This window comes from Monopterus albus, unplaced genomic scaffold (assembly GCF_001952655.1).
Source record: "Monopterus albus unplaced genomic scaffold, M_albus_1.0 scaffold336.1, whole genome shotgun sequence".
NCBI lineage: Eukaryota > Metazoa > Chordata > Actinopteri > Synbranchiformes > Synbranchidae > Monopterus > Monopterus albus.
Window position 1 is genome coordinate 242,704 of NW_018128216.1, and position 13,588 is coordinate 256,291.

General features: G+C 42.2%; 1 protein-coding gene across 6 annotated transcripts in view; it reads right to left on the reverse strand.

The window, feature by feature from the left end:
- Positions 1–13,588, reverse strand: part of znf438 (zinc finger protein 438) — a 117,056-nt gene that overhangs the window by 67,261 nt on the left and 36,207 nt on the right. For 3 of the 6 annotated variants that reach the window (XM_020624738.1, XM_020624740.1, XM_020624739.1), the window contains exon 2: positions 5,963–6,020. The exons of the other annotated variants lie outside the window; for them this stretch is intronic. The gene's annotated coding sequence lies outside the window, so the exon portion shown is untranslated. The remainder of the gene's footprint in view (positions 1–5,962; positions 6,021–13,588) is intronic. 6 annotated transcript variants of the gene reach the window in all.

Genomic DNA, 13,588 nt, shown 5'->3' on the forward strand with positions numbered 1-13,588 from the left:
GGCATTCCCCCGGAGGAGCTGGAGGAAGTATCTGCAGAGAGGGAAGTCTGGGCATCTTTGCTTAGACTGCTGCCACCGCGACCCGGTCCCGGATAAGTGGAGGAAAATGGATGGATGGATGGATGGATAAATATAAAGTATAAGAATATTGTTTTTCTATAATTAGGGGTATACTCATTTTTACAACCCTTGATCTGAGCAAATTTGCCTGATTTGCTTATTTCATGGTTTTTGATGACAAATCTTTCTATGCCGTTATTAAGCATTATGGTACATTTAAATATTGCCATCCTTCTATCGTGTGGTAGTGGCGACTTTTTTTTAGAAATATGTATCTATTCTGTAGACTGTTTGAAAATACCCGTTGTCAAGCATGAAATAAATCTGTGAAATTGAAAGCTTTTCAGTATATCTAGAGGTAGCTTGCAGTCAAACCTTCATTCACAACTGAAGTGATACCAGTGGCCTTTTTTCCCCCTAAATTTAAAAGCTGTACAGCACACTACATGGAGTTACAGTGCCTTGCGAAAGTATTCAGCCCCCTTGAACTTTGCGACCTTTTGCCACATTTCAGGCTTCAAACATAAAGATATAAAACTGTAATTTTTTGTGAAGAATCAACAACAAGTGGGACACAATCATGAAGTGGAACGAAATTTATTGGATATTTCAAACGTTTTTAACAAATAAAAAACTGAAAAATTGGCCGTGCAAAATTATTCAGCCCCATCCAATGTTGACCTAAATGACTAATGATGATAAATAGAATCCACCTGTGTGTAATCAAGTCTCCGTATAAATGCACCTGCACTGTGATAGTCTCAGAGGTCTGTTTAAAGCGCAGAGAGCATCATGAAGAACAAGGAACACACCAGGCAGGTCCGAGATACTGTTGTGGAGAAGTTTAAAGCCGGATTTGGATACAAAAAGATTTCCCAAGCTTTAAACATCTCAAGGAGCACTGTGCAAGTGATAATATTGAAATGGAAGGAGTATCAGACCACTGCAAATCTACCAAGACCTGGCCGTCCCTCTAAACTTTCAGCTCATACAAGGAGAAGACTGATCAGAGATGCAGCCAAGAGGCCCATGATCACTCTGGATGAACTGCAGAGATCTACAGCTGAGGTGGGAGACTCTGTCCATAGGACAACAATCAGTCGTATACTGCACAAATCTGGCCTTTATGGAAGAGTGGCAAGAAGAAAGCCATTTCTTAAAGATATCCATAAAAAGTGTTGTTTAAAGTTTGCCACAAGCCACCTGGGAGACGCACCAAACATGTGGAAGAAGGTGCTCTGGTCAGATGAAACCAAAATCGAACTTTTTGGCAACAATGCAAAACGTTATGTTTGGCGTAAAAGCAACACAGCTCATCACCCTGAACACACCATCCCCATTGTCAAACATGGTGGTGGCAGCATCCTGGTTTGGGCCTGCTTTTCTTCAGCAGGGACAGGGAAGATGGTTAAAATTGATGGGAAGATGGATGGAGCCAAATACAGGACCATTCTGGAAGGAAACCTGATGGAGTCTGCAAAAGACCTGAGACTGGGATGGAGATTTGTCTTCCAACAAGACAATGATCCAAAACATAAAGCAAAATCTACAATGGAATGGTTCACAAATAAACATATCCAGGTGTTAGAATGGCCAAGTCAAAGTCCAGACCTGAATCCACTCGAGAATCTGTGGAAAGAACTGAAAACTGCTGTTCACAAATGCTCTCCATCCAACCTCACTGAGCTCGAGCTGTTTTGCAAGGAGGCATGGGCAAAAATTTCAGTCTCTCGATGTGCAAAACTGATAGAGACATACCCCAAGTGACTTACAGCTGTAATCGCAGCAAAAGGTGGCGCTACCAAGTATTAACTTAAGGGGGCTGAATAATTTTGCATGCCCAATTTTTCAGTTTTTTATTTGTTAAAAAAGTTTGAAATATCCAATAAATTTCGTTCCACTTCATGATTGTGTCCCACTTGTTGTTGATTCTTCACAAAAAATTACAGTTTTATATCTTTATGTTTGAAGCCTGAAATGTGGCAAAAGGTCGCAAAATTCAAGGGGGCTGAATACTTTCGCAAGGCACTGTAAGTGGGGCAATTCTCATAGGAAACATGAGGTCAGGGATTGCTGTGGTGCTAAAAACTGAGTCAGTAGTCTGCCAATATGGAATCAATGTAACCAACAGCAGATAGGCATATTATCAATACAGTTTAGCCATGCATCTTGAAATGAGGCAAATGTTTGTGGATTAGACAAGCTAAGCAGTAAATGTCACATTTATGATAATGTGTTTATTTTCTGTTTTGTCTTGGACAACTATCAAGAATCAGTAAGTAGTATCAATATAGTGCTATAAAGCTGTAAAAAAAAAAGTCATTAAATTTCATTCTTCAGTAAGCACAATTTTAGGGGTGGGGTAAGGGCAAGACTTTATTGTTGATCCCACAATGGGGAAATTCCAGTGTTCCAGCAGCATTAGAGAGCAAACAACAAAACACCATAGGGACCTCCGAGAAGCAAATCAAAGGTACCCAAAAACAAGACAAAACATAGCACTTGAGAGAAATCAAGAACAAGAATATTACTCCCACAATTTATTCCACAATGGGGGAAAAACCCTGCATATCAACAGCAGCAGAGACTAAACAATAGACACCATAAGAACAGCAGACACCGCAAGGATCTCTGAAAAACAAGTCAAGAATACCCAAAAACAAGGCAGTACAAGCATTTCAGAGAAATCAGGAACAGGATATCGCTCCCACAATCAATCCCACAGAGCAGTCTGTGGTCAGAGGGGGAGGGGTGGAAGCGTATGCATTCCTGGCATTAGCATACAGTAGGTCCAGAGTTTTTATTGTCCTTTGTGTGACATGGTTAAGGTCCCCCGAGATGAGGATTAGAGCCTGTGGGTGTTGTGTCGGCCACCGAAACACTTGCTTTGCACGTGCCTGCACGCAGCAGTAGTGTCGGCCGAGGGATTAGTGTAAAATCATCACCACAGAACACAGAATCAGGAGTGTCGGTGAAACACAGAAGGCTGCTATTCCCTTACACCTGTTGCAGTTCAGTTAGCGCAGTTAACTCATCCATCTTGTTGGGACAGATGGTAAACGTGGCTCATACCTCCATTTCCTCTCCCGGTGCTTTATGCCAGCTCTACAGCCTCGCCTTTTTCGTCATATCTCCGTGGGAATCTCTGGCTGCTCACCATAAGGGAGTAGGACACGGTTGAGGGCAAGCAGCAGGTTACGAGAATAAACAGTGGAGCTGCGACACAAACGGTCCCCCGAGGCAGACTCAAAAGCTCGCAAAAAGTATAAAACAAATTATTGCAAATGCAATAATAGAAAGTCTAAGGGTTACTGTTCCTTTAACACACTGTGGAAAAATGCGCTATATAAATACAGTCCATTTACCATTTAAGTCATACAAAGAACGGATTAATCTCAATGCAGCTCAGCATGAAAACACTTGTGGGCACCACCTCATACCTTTCTCCATTTTGAAAAAGAGAAAGTTTTCTCACACTCTGAATTATGCATCACAGCACCAAGCAACTTCTCACCAGTTGTTTAAGTGAGCTGTCCAAGGACCAGAAGTCGTCTTCAGTGTACCCCCACCTGAAGAGACAGAACACTCTCATACCTTCCAAGAGTTAAGCATACCCTTGATTGTTAAGTACTACTCGGTAAGTTTACAAAAGCTTTTCCTCTGTCACAGGTGCAGGGAAAATGGGATGGGGCTCACATTTCTCAGAAAGTGGAACTATTTATTTATTTATTTATTTATTTAAGAGCCAAGCTCCGTCAAAGACTCCGAATACCGGTGGGGGCGGTGAGAGGGGTGGCTGAGACCAAAAGCCTCAAAGTTCCCGACAAGCAGATCCAATCAGCCAAGAGGGCCAAGTGTTTCCCTTTTAAATTGATCCCAGTGAGATCTTCAAGGTTCTCCTCATAGGATTCATAGAAAAGTAATAAAAACATTGCCCTGTGGATCTGACGAAGAGCTAGGAGGGGAAAAGGCAAAGAAGAAAGTTGGTTCAAGGAGGAGAGACAGAAAAGAACGGAGAGGAACTGTGGGGGAGAGGAGCCAGTTTGAGGCAGATCAAGGGAGGAGGACAAGGAAGACAAGAAGGGTGAGTCTGTTCTCCTGGGGTAGATCCAGGCACCGTGTGCAAGCAAAGAGCCAGAGCAGGAAGGACCAGTGCTATTAGTGATCAAACCCTCGATACAAATCTGATGAACCAATCAACCATGGGTGTATTTTTACCCTGCCCAGCTTGTGTAAGACAAAATGCTAGATTGCTCCATGCTGGCTTGAGAACAGACTGTGGTTGAGGCCAGTGTCATAATCCACAGCATGTTGGGGCCTCAAAGGAAGTGCTATCGGGGCAAACCAGAGACCCTGCAGCCTGCCAGACACACCACAGACTTGCCCATGTGCCAATAGGAACACACACAAAAAAAGTAGTGTGTCTTTTCCTGTTCCATGACTGCATTTTGTAGTATGATATCATTATCACCAGGGTTCCAGTCATCAAAGAGGGAAATTCAACAACTTTACTCCTTTGCAGTCAAATGTCATGACCAAAGCAAGACAGAAACATAATTATATGTAAATATGATTTATTCCTTAGATCAAGTGGAATCTAAAACGTGCAGGGGGGGGGGTTTTCTTGTCACTCACTTTTTCCAAGACTCTAGCTGTACAAAGCTTTAACCCTTTCCACCCTAATGGTCCTGTTACTGGGCTCAGGCAGTGTCCAGTTTTAAAATGCAACCTGCTGCCAACATTTTGAGGCCAATGTGGGACATACTGTCCAAAGTTTAATGTATGGCTCCATTTATACTGCATCAGATTCAGCAGTTGCAGTTCAGACCAAGTTTATCATCAGTGCCTATGGACTCATTATCATAAGGGTGCCTTCACTGTCTAAAATAGTATTTCAATTAGGTAGAAGTAAAACAATTCTTTTTCTTAGATCTCACTTTGGCCTGATGATGGAGACAGTGAGGTTTATTGTATTTCAAAAATCACACAAATTCCACTAATCTGTAGAATACAACATTGTTAATTTTGGCCCCACAGTTTTGGAGCCACTAGTGACTGAATTTTTTTCAGTTTTTAATCGAGTTTTGTTATTAATGTTTTCAGGCAAAAAGAAAACTTAAAGGGATAACATTACAAATTTCACAACTTTCCTGTGGCTTTTCATAAGAGAACTGTACCTCTTTCATGGTCTAACAATTAGATTTTCCTTCTGGTTTGTCAGTGTTGTTCATCTTCTCAGAATGTACTTAAGGGGTAAACTGCTGTTTTCTACCAAAGTTGGATTGCAACAACATGCGGGCAAATATTCTTAACAGTTTTTCTTGGCTAGAGCAATATTTTAATACTACAAATTTTAGAAATTCAATTACAGAAAGTTTTTCAGACACAGAAACATCCAGCATTTACACTTGTCACAGCTTAGAAGGTCTAAGATCCAATGCCATGTTTTTTCCTCTATCACCACAGCACTTGGCAGGTATGTCCCTGCTAGACCTTGCTGATAAAACCATGCGAGGTCCCTTCACAGATCAGGGCAGCAAGTTTTGATAAGCTTGAGGGGTAAGGGGTGCCGGTGAGATACAGTCTGGGTTTCAGTGATGGTGCTGAGAGTTTGAAAGGGTTATCAGACACCAATAACACTGCAGAGTAGTTTCAGTTACTATCAGACAAGAGGACCTTCCAACTATGAATGGTTATCATGGTGACAATCTTATCTGTTTCAACAGTTATGATGAAAAACTATAAAACATTTCCAAAAGAATCTGCCAGAAAGGTTGCCTTGCACATATTTGTTTGGCCGTTCAGCTTTTTATGTATAAAACCGATGAAATAGTGTGAATGCCTTTGAAAAGAGTTTGAAAATAAAGAAAAAAACTGTTATTTTAAAAAATATTTTACTTACACAGATGCAGCCATCAGTTCAAACACTGCAGCTCTCAGATCTCTTCTACCTGTCTGATCTGTAGTTTGAAAAACAAGAGAGATTCAGTGGTGCTGCTGTCCTTCTGTGCTGCCCAGAACCTAAATTTTCTTTAGTCAAATTCAATGAAACTGTAAATAAATATGAAGATTTAATCAAAATATAGTTATTACTGAACAGGGCAAACTGGAGGCAAGGAGTGTAAGACAGAAATGCGTCTTGCCTGTCTGAAATGCTGTGATGCAACAATATAAAAGGATATCATTAATAATAGCGCTCATCTCTACCGTTAAGCAAGGTGGAGCTTCAACTCCAACATAACTAGTTTATACAACGTTTTGTCTGATCATGTTGAAGGTGTTTATGCTGGTTTCAAATGGCCACACTCAAAGGCAGGGTGCTGGAGGGAAACATGACAATTCGTGATTTTGTTAACATTGGTAAGGTTTACTGCATCAGAAGGCACCCAAAAGACACAGCACTCCTGGAGAGAGATTGGGGACGTGGTGGGAGGAGCCAGGATGAGGCTGTGACATCACAAACTTAGCCCACCTTTAAGTGTGGATTATTGGAACAGGTATAAACACTTTTGCCTTTAGATATGGTTGGACAAGAGCAGGAGGCAGGCCAGAGGTGAAGTCTGTGGGAGCTACTGCATCAGAAACAGCAGGCAGCATTCCGCCACACTTTAGATACCAAAGACAAGTCAGAGGCAAGGTGAGTGGAGGAAGACAAAAAAAAAAAAACCTTTGCAGTTCAGCACTTATTCAAAAGAAGCACTTCACTGAGGAGCAACTGGATAATCAACAGCATTTTAAAACTGCTTTACAATCCACATAGATATTATAGCAGTGAATAAAAGTACTGGTTCTGTCACTCTTGTATCAGCACTACTAAGTTGTTTGACTATTGCAGTCTACACTAAACCAAAATTGCTGTCATGGATAGCCCACGGATAACCCATATAGAGAATGGATAACTTAACTGATACTGCAACGCCACAAACAGGCAGACCTCAAATAAATATTAAACTAATCCTCCACTTCCTATGATGCTGTAAATACCGTGAAATCCTGTTACTATTTAACATCAATATTTTGACATTTCTTTCAGCTGACTCTCAAGACAAAGTCATTTATTTAATTAGCTGAATAAAAATTGGCAGGAGAGGCAAATTGAGAGTTGTGTGACTGGGGCTCAGTTGTCACAGGGACCTGGTGTAGCAAATTGATTGCTGAGAGCGCCGACTCATCATGGGTGCTAATTTCCGGAAGCAGTAGACAGTAGAGTGGGGAAATCAGAGCCTCTGTTTATAACAGAAGAAAACATGAGATGTGTATTAGCTTGTGATTAGAATAGAGAGTGCAGAAGAATCAATTTCAAGGTTTAAAAATGCCTTTAAGCACAGTTCACTTATTCTCTCTCCCTCCCCTTCTGCCGCTGAGCTCACCATGTGACTCAACAGCCTACAGCTTGCAAGCGGCAGGCCTAGAGGTAATTGAGAAGGCAAGCTCGGATTTCTCGTCTTATTACAGTCTAATCAACCACACAACTTGAATATGATGAGTTATCCTCATACCACCAAGGCTAATAATAGTGGTATCACTAGTCCGAGTCAGATTAATTTAAGAAATATCACATTAACCATTTATAACCTCTAGAGTCCCTGCGTCCTCATATGAGGACCGCACAGCTTGGGTTTCCAAAGCTCAGGACTCTAGAGGTTAAATAACATTAAAAAAAAAAAAAACACCAATTTACTTCCTGTAGATAAGACAATAAATAACACCGAACAGACTGAGTGAACTGCCTCCAAAGTAGCAAAAAGTCAAACACAGCTAGATAATACTAGCAAGTCTATTATTATCATCACCACTTAATCTCTTTTATAGCATTGTCATTATTTCCAAATTTGTGAATGCATAATACTGCACTCAGATTTTACACATACATTATAACAGTATCAATTTAGAGAGCCCAAGACTGTCTCTGTGTTTGCGGAGCCCAGGATATCCTGATGTTTAGTCTCTATTAAGGGTCAATAAACAATTTCCATGATGCCACTAAACAGTACATCTCATTAGACCCTCCCTGCCTCTTACTCCTCACAGTGCCGGTGACTGTGATCTGTGTCATTTTCAAGTTCATCCAATGAGCCTCGTGCCAGCTGTAGATAGGGACACTGTCATCCCAGAAAACTCTCTGATCAAGGTCTTCCATTTACTGCAAATGTATTCCTTCTTAGTACCAGGCTTTGCGGCATGCCTTTGAGAACTAGACCAGGAAGGAAGTGTGGGGCAGATTACCAGGTGGAAAGCCAACCTAACCTGTTCTTCCCAATATTCCCTGATCCAAGTCATCATCTGCCCACCATTTAAATGGTGCAAAGCTTGGCAACAGGAACCACACAAGAAACAGCATAACACAACATAAACTCGTACAGTGGGGATGGTCAAACAAAGTACTACAAACTAAATGTTTTCCATTCACAAAGAATTGCTCAAGCAAGCTTTAATACTGTAGCAGGGAAGAACTGAAAACTGCTTTGCAATGCCATTTGTAAAAGATACAAGAAAACAAACATTCAATATACTTAAGTAGACAGCAATACTGGACTCTGCAATTAACTATTCAATCTGCTTATAGAACATTTATGAGCATATGAGGAGGATGGACACTGCACTAATTTGTCTCGTCTGTGGAGTGCTCCGACACCTAGCATCTCTAACATGAGGTTAGTGGGGGTTTGGCCTCCCCTTCAGTCATTTGTAAGCTGCAGAGTCTGGAAATGGTTAGACCTCGGAGGGCAATTAGTGTGAGCATCGCTGGGCTAAATATAGTCTGGCTTGACCTGGCTCTGCTCCGGCTCTGCCCCAAGCAGGCATGCTAGCTTAATCTGGATCTAGTTTGTTTTATGAATGATGTGAAGACTTCACAGACTCAGATAAGATAGAACTTGGCCATCAATCAGGTGTTTCAGGAATGAAGTGAACGGAAAGAAAAAAAAGTGACATCTGAAAGGGAAGCAAACAAGTTAACTTTAATATCAAGAAATGACAGTTGGCTTATATTTATTTATGGCATCACAATACACATCAATGTGTCTATATAACATGCTCTGCATTTTCAGAATCAAACCTTCAGCTTGAATTCAGCCTTCAAACAAACTATTGTTGGGAAAACATACTTTCCCAGGTTACACCAACTAATTGGAATGCAAAAAAGAATGCTTTCCCATCACATGGCTCCCTGTCCCTCAAGTCCCCATCTCTCCTCACTCCTGTGAGAATAAAAATATTGCAGAGGTGGTATCCTCAAAAACAGGGCATCCTCCAACTTTCACCTGGGAGGGCTTTTGGACAGCAGAGGCAAGCTAGAAGGTTATAGGAGCCTGGGAATGTTTAGCATCAAGAAAACAGTCTGAACATAGGCAAAGCTCTAGAGATTGAACAGGAAACACAAAGAGTAACCCTTTCCTGTCCAAGAGGAAAGAGAGCAGAGCTCTACAGTTTGGCTTGCATTTTTACAGTGTGCAAGTGAAGAATATTTTGGGTGCACCAGTGTCTCAGTGACTCCAAGTTCCTTGGGATACTGCTTTTAAATTTGTAAGGACCCGGAACATTTTAGCAGATGTTGAAAAAAAAACAGTTAGTGAGATTAGTGGATCAGAAAACATGATTTTGGTGTTTATGGTGCATAGCTTCTCGTCAGTGTCTATCTCTGTGTTGGGGTTCTGACCATTTGACAGAGGGTGGGTCTGAACTCCTCATGTGCATTACACAGAGCAGAGAGGCCAAAGAGGGGAGAGTGCATGACAGCATTTCACTCAAACTATGCTCGTTACTGAGTGTGCAAGAAAACATTCACATGAATGCAAACTGTTAGGTCCCAAGTACATCATGTTTTCTTTTAATAATTTCCTAGTTAATTTCCTGCCCACATGTGTGGGCTCTATTGTTAACTTTCAAACCAGAAATGTGTCATGATTCTGTCCTGTCGGCTTCTGTTCCCATGCTTTTATTTTGACATTACTTCCTGTTTCAGTTTCACCTCAGTTTCGGACTTTTTACTTTAATCAACACTTTTAGTTTACACCTGTTTTCATCCCGTTATAAGCAGCTTTCCCCCACCGGAAAGCTGCCAGATCGTACTGTCAGGGTCGATGCGTAAAGATGCTTATTATGTCACGGGGTGAACTCAATTATAGAGCCAGACGAGGATAAGTGAAACACTGTCTCTTTAATAAGAGCACTGGTAACAAAATGACACAGAAAACTACGTAAACTCGAAACACACTCTCAGGTCAATAATACAGTCCAGGGTCAGAGCCAGCAAACTTACATGGCCGAGGGATCCACAAACTAGAGGTCAGAGAGGGGAGTCCGATAGTCAATACACAGAAAAACACAAGCAGTAACACTGGGCTAGGCAAAACTCGATGGTCAAACAGTAATCCGGGGTCAGAGCTGGAATCACAGGAACAGGTGAACTGCTGGAAAGTATGAACAGGAGTTAGAACAATCTGGCAGCTTTCCAGTGGGGAAAAGCTGCTTATAATGAGGTGAAAACAGGTGTAAACAATGAGTGTTGATTAAAGTAAAAAGTCTGAAACTGAAGTGAAATTGAAACAGGAAGTAATGTCAAAATAAAAGCATGGGAACAGAAGCCGACGGGACAGAATCATGACATATCATTTCTTCACTCCTAAATTTTGAGTCTGATTTCTATCAACCCAAAAGATGATGTGTGAATATCCAGGGCTCAATGTCATACAAACAATAAAAAAGAAAAAATGTAGTGGCCCCTAACTCAACATAGACTCCACTTTCATATCCCCATCACCGACTTGATCCTGTGTGTTTTTTGCCACAATATGCAGACTGAAGGGACAGATGAATGAAATATTCTGGTGGCGAGTTTAGCATAAATTGCCCAAGACATCTCACAACACAGGGGTCTGCTTTGCAACCTGACAGAGAGAACACGTACCCGGGTAAAGCTTCTTTTATACTTGTCTGAAGGGGTTTATGGGTAAACCTAGGTAGCATTGAATGGGTCACAGACGACCCAATGCACACACCTCCCAAATCTCAGCTGCGTCTTGTGTGGAGCTACGTGTCCTGCATGTAAATTGGTTGATCTGACTCCTAGCTGGTTGCTAATTGGTCCACTAGCGGGTACTCGCACCTCTGAAAACATAGGAGCAAATTTCTAAATTGCCCATACTTGGCTCGACTGACCACGTACTCTCAATATAGTAAATGCTTAACATCTCATCTGAAAAATATTTACACTTAATAAAATAATATAATTCCAGTCCTAGGGCAAAAATTGTAACACTGGAAGAGCCAAACTCAAAATCTCTGCCGTTTCGATTTCCTGATTTCTTCTTCTGTATTTTGTGGTTTGAGCACCCCCTAGTCAGAATGCTAACATTCACACAAGTATAAAAGCAACAGATGTGTGACAGACATATGTTCACATACGTGCAGCAAGATGCCTATTGCTGCATTGTTCTGCGACTGAGCTTGATAAAAAGTCACACACAATTACATACAGTATACACACATAAGATTAAAAATTTACAGCCACTCCAAGGGCCCAGTGATGTTATGCTCACTGTAAAGGAAACCAAACTGTCAGATACTGTACTTGTAATTGAGGTGCAAACTTTGATTTTGATCCTTAGCAGTCAATGTAAATTTATATCAAAATGATTTTGTATATCGTTACTTTTTGTACCATACCATACCATATCTGTGCTGATTCTCAGTCATCCAGGTCATAGTAAACTGAAATCAACTGCACTTAGATTTCTAGGTCGAAGATGTTTCACCTCTCATCCAAGAGGCTTCATCAGTTCTAACTGACTGGTGTTGAGCTGGAGATATTTATCCCCCTTGGTGGTGTTTCAGTCCTTTGAAGGCCAACAATGTCCCTTAACGACTGAGTCGTTGCAGCCCAGTATCGGTGAGAGTCGTTACCTGTCTTTGAATCCTCCCCTGTCGACTGACGCCTATTGTCCTGGTAGGCATGTTTGGGCAGAGATCTCAAAACAGGATTGTAGATGGAAGACAAGTTGTGTCTTAGTCCACCACCCCTATTTAGTGAGGGGTGTTCTATTTTTGGATGTGTGATTTTTCCTTCTTGGCCCCTTCTGCAGTTGTGGGCACTTCCTCTGCCCTGTGATTTAAAGTTTTGATGACTTCCAGTTTGTGTTGAAGTGGATGGTGTGAGTCAAAAAGCAGGTATTGGTCCGTGTGTGTAGGTTTCCGATAGCCCTGGCTTCCTTCACTGGCACCGCTCCCAGCCACTGGTTCCGCTATGTGGATGACACATGGGTTAAAATCAGGACCCAGGACATCATGAGACCATGGTCTTGTCCTGCTCCACCTGCAGTTGTTTCCTTGCGAAGTCCTGGGAGTTTATTATGTGGTGCTGTGTGTCTTCCACCAAAGGAGCCAGGATGGTGGCCACGTGCTTGGCTATGTTGTAAGTCACGAAGTTGATGCTGCTGACAATGGGTCTGAGTGGGGCTCCTTCCTTGTGTATTTTGGGTAGGCCATAAATTCAAGGGATGTCCTCCCCGGGGTATAGTCTGTAGTATAGTCACTGGTCAATAACTCCCTCCTTTTCCAGCTTCTGTAAACAGTCTATAACCTTCTTCTTCTAGCCACTAGTGGGGTCCCTCTTCAGTGCTTCATAGGTGGTGGTGTCACTGAGGAGGTCGAAAACTCTGGTCTGATAGTCAACTGAATTTAGGACTACTGTACACCTGCCTTTGTCTGCTGGAAGGATTGTGTTGGTTTCATCCTTCTCTAGTGCAGCTAAAGCCCTCCTTTCCTCGGGGGTAAGGTTCGGGGGTGGGAGCTTGGCACTGGCCAAAACAGCTATGACCTTCATTCGCAGTTCTTCCGCCTCTGTCTCGGCCAGCTTGTTGTTCCTGTAGGATATGGTTCCTGTTACCATTGCTAACTCTGAGAGACGAGGCAGTCCAAGTAACTTCAAAACAGTGCTGATTTATTCAAGGATCACAGGTAAAATTAACATTACACGCTCAAGTATCTTGCACCTCCACACTGCACGCAGGCAGCTGTAAGATGAAAGACCCTGAACCCACCAGGCCTATACATTACATCCCCTCGGTTGGGCTAGCCCCATACTACACAGAACCGTCAACCGCGACGTCTCTGGTGCCAGCTTTGCAGCTGGCCATAGCAGTAGTCAAAACATGAAGTAAATCAATGTGTGTTTCCAGCTTCTGTAAATAGTCTATAACCTTCTTCTTGTAGCCACTGGTGGGGTCCCTCTTCAGTGCTTCATAGGTGGTGGTGTCACTGAGGAGGTTGGAAACCCTGGTCTGATAGTCAGCTGAGTTTAAGACTACCGTACATCTGCCTTTGTCTGCTGGAAGGATTGTGATGGTTTCATCCTGTTCTAGAGCAGCTAAAGCCCTCCTTTCCTCAGGGGTAAGGTTCGAGGGTGGGAGTTTGGCACTGGCCAAAGCGGCTGTGACTGTCATCCGCAATTCTTCTGCCTCCATCTCAGCCAGCTTGTTGTTCCTAATGGCTGTCGCTGTCTCTGTGATGAAGTCTACCACAGGGATTT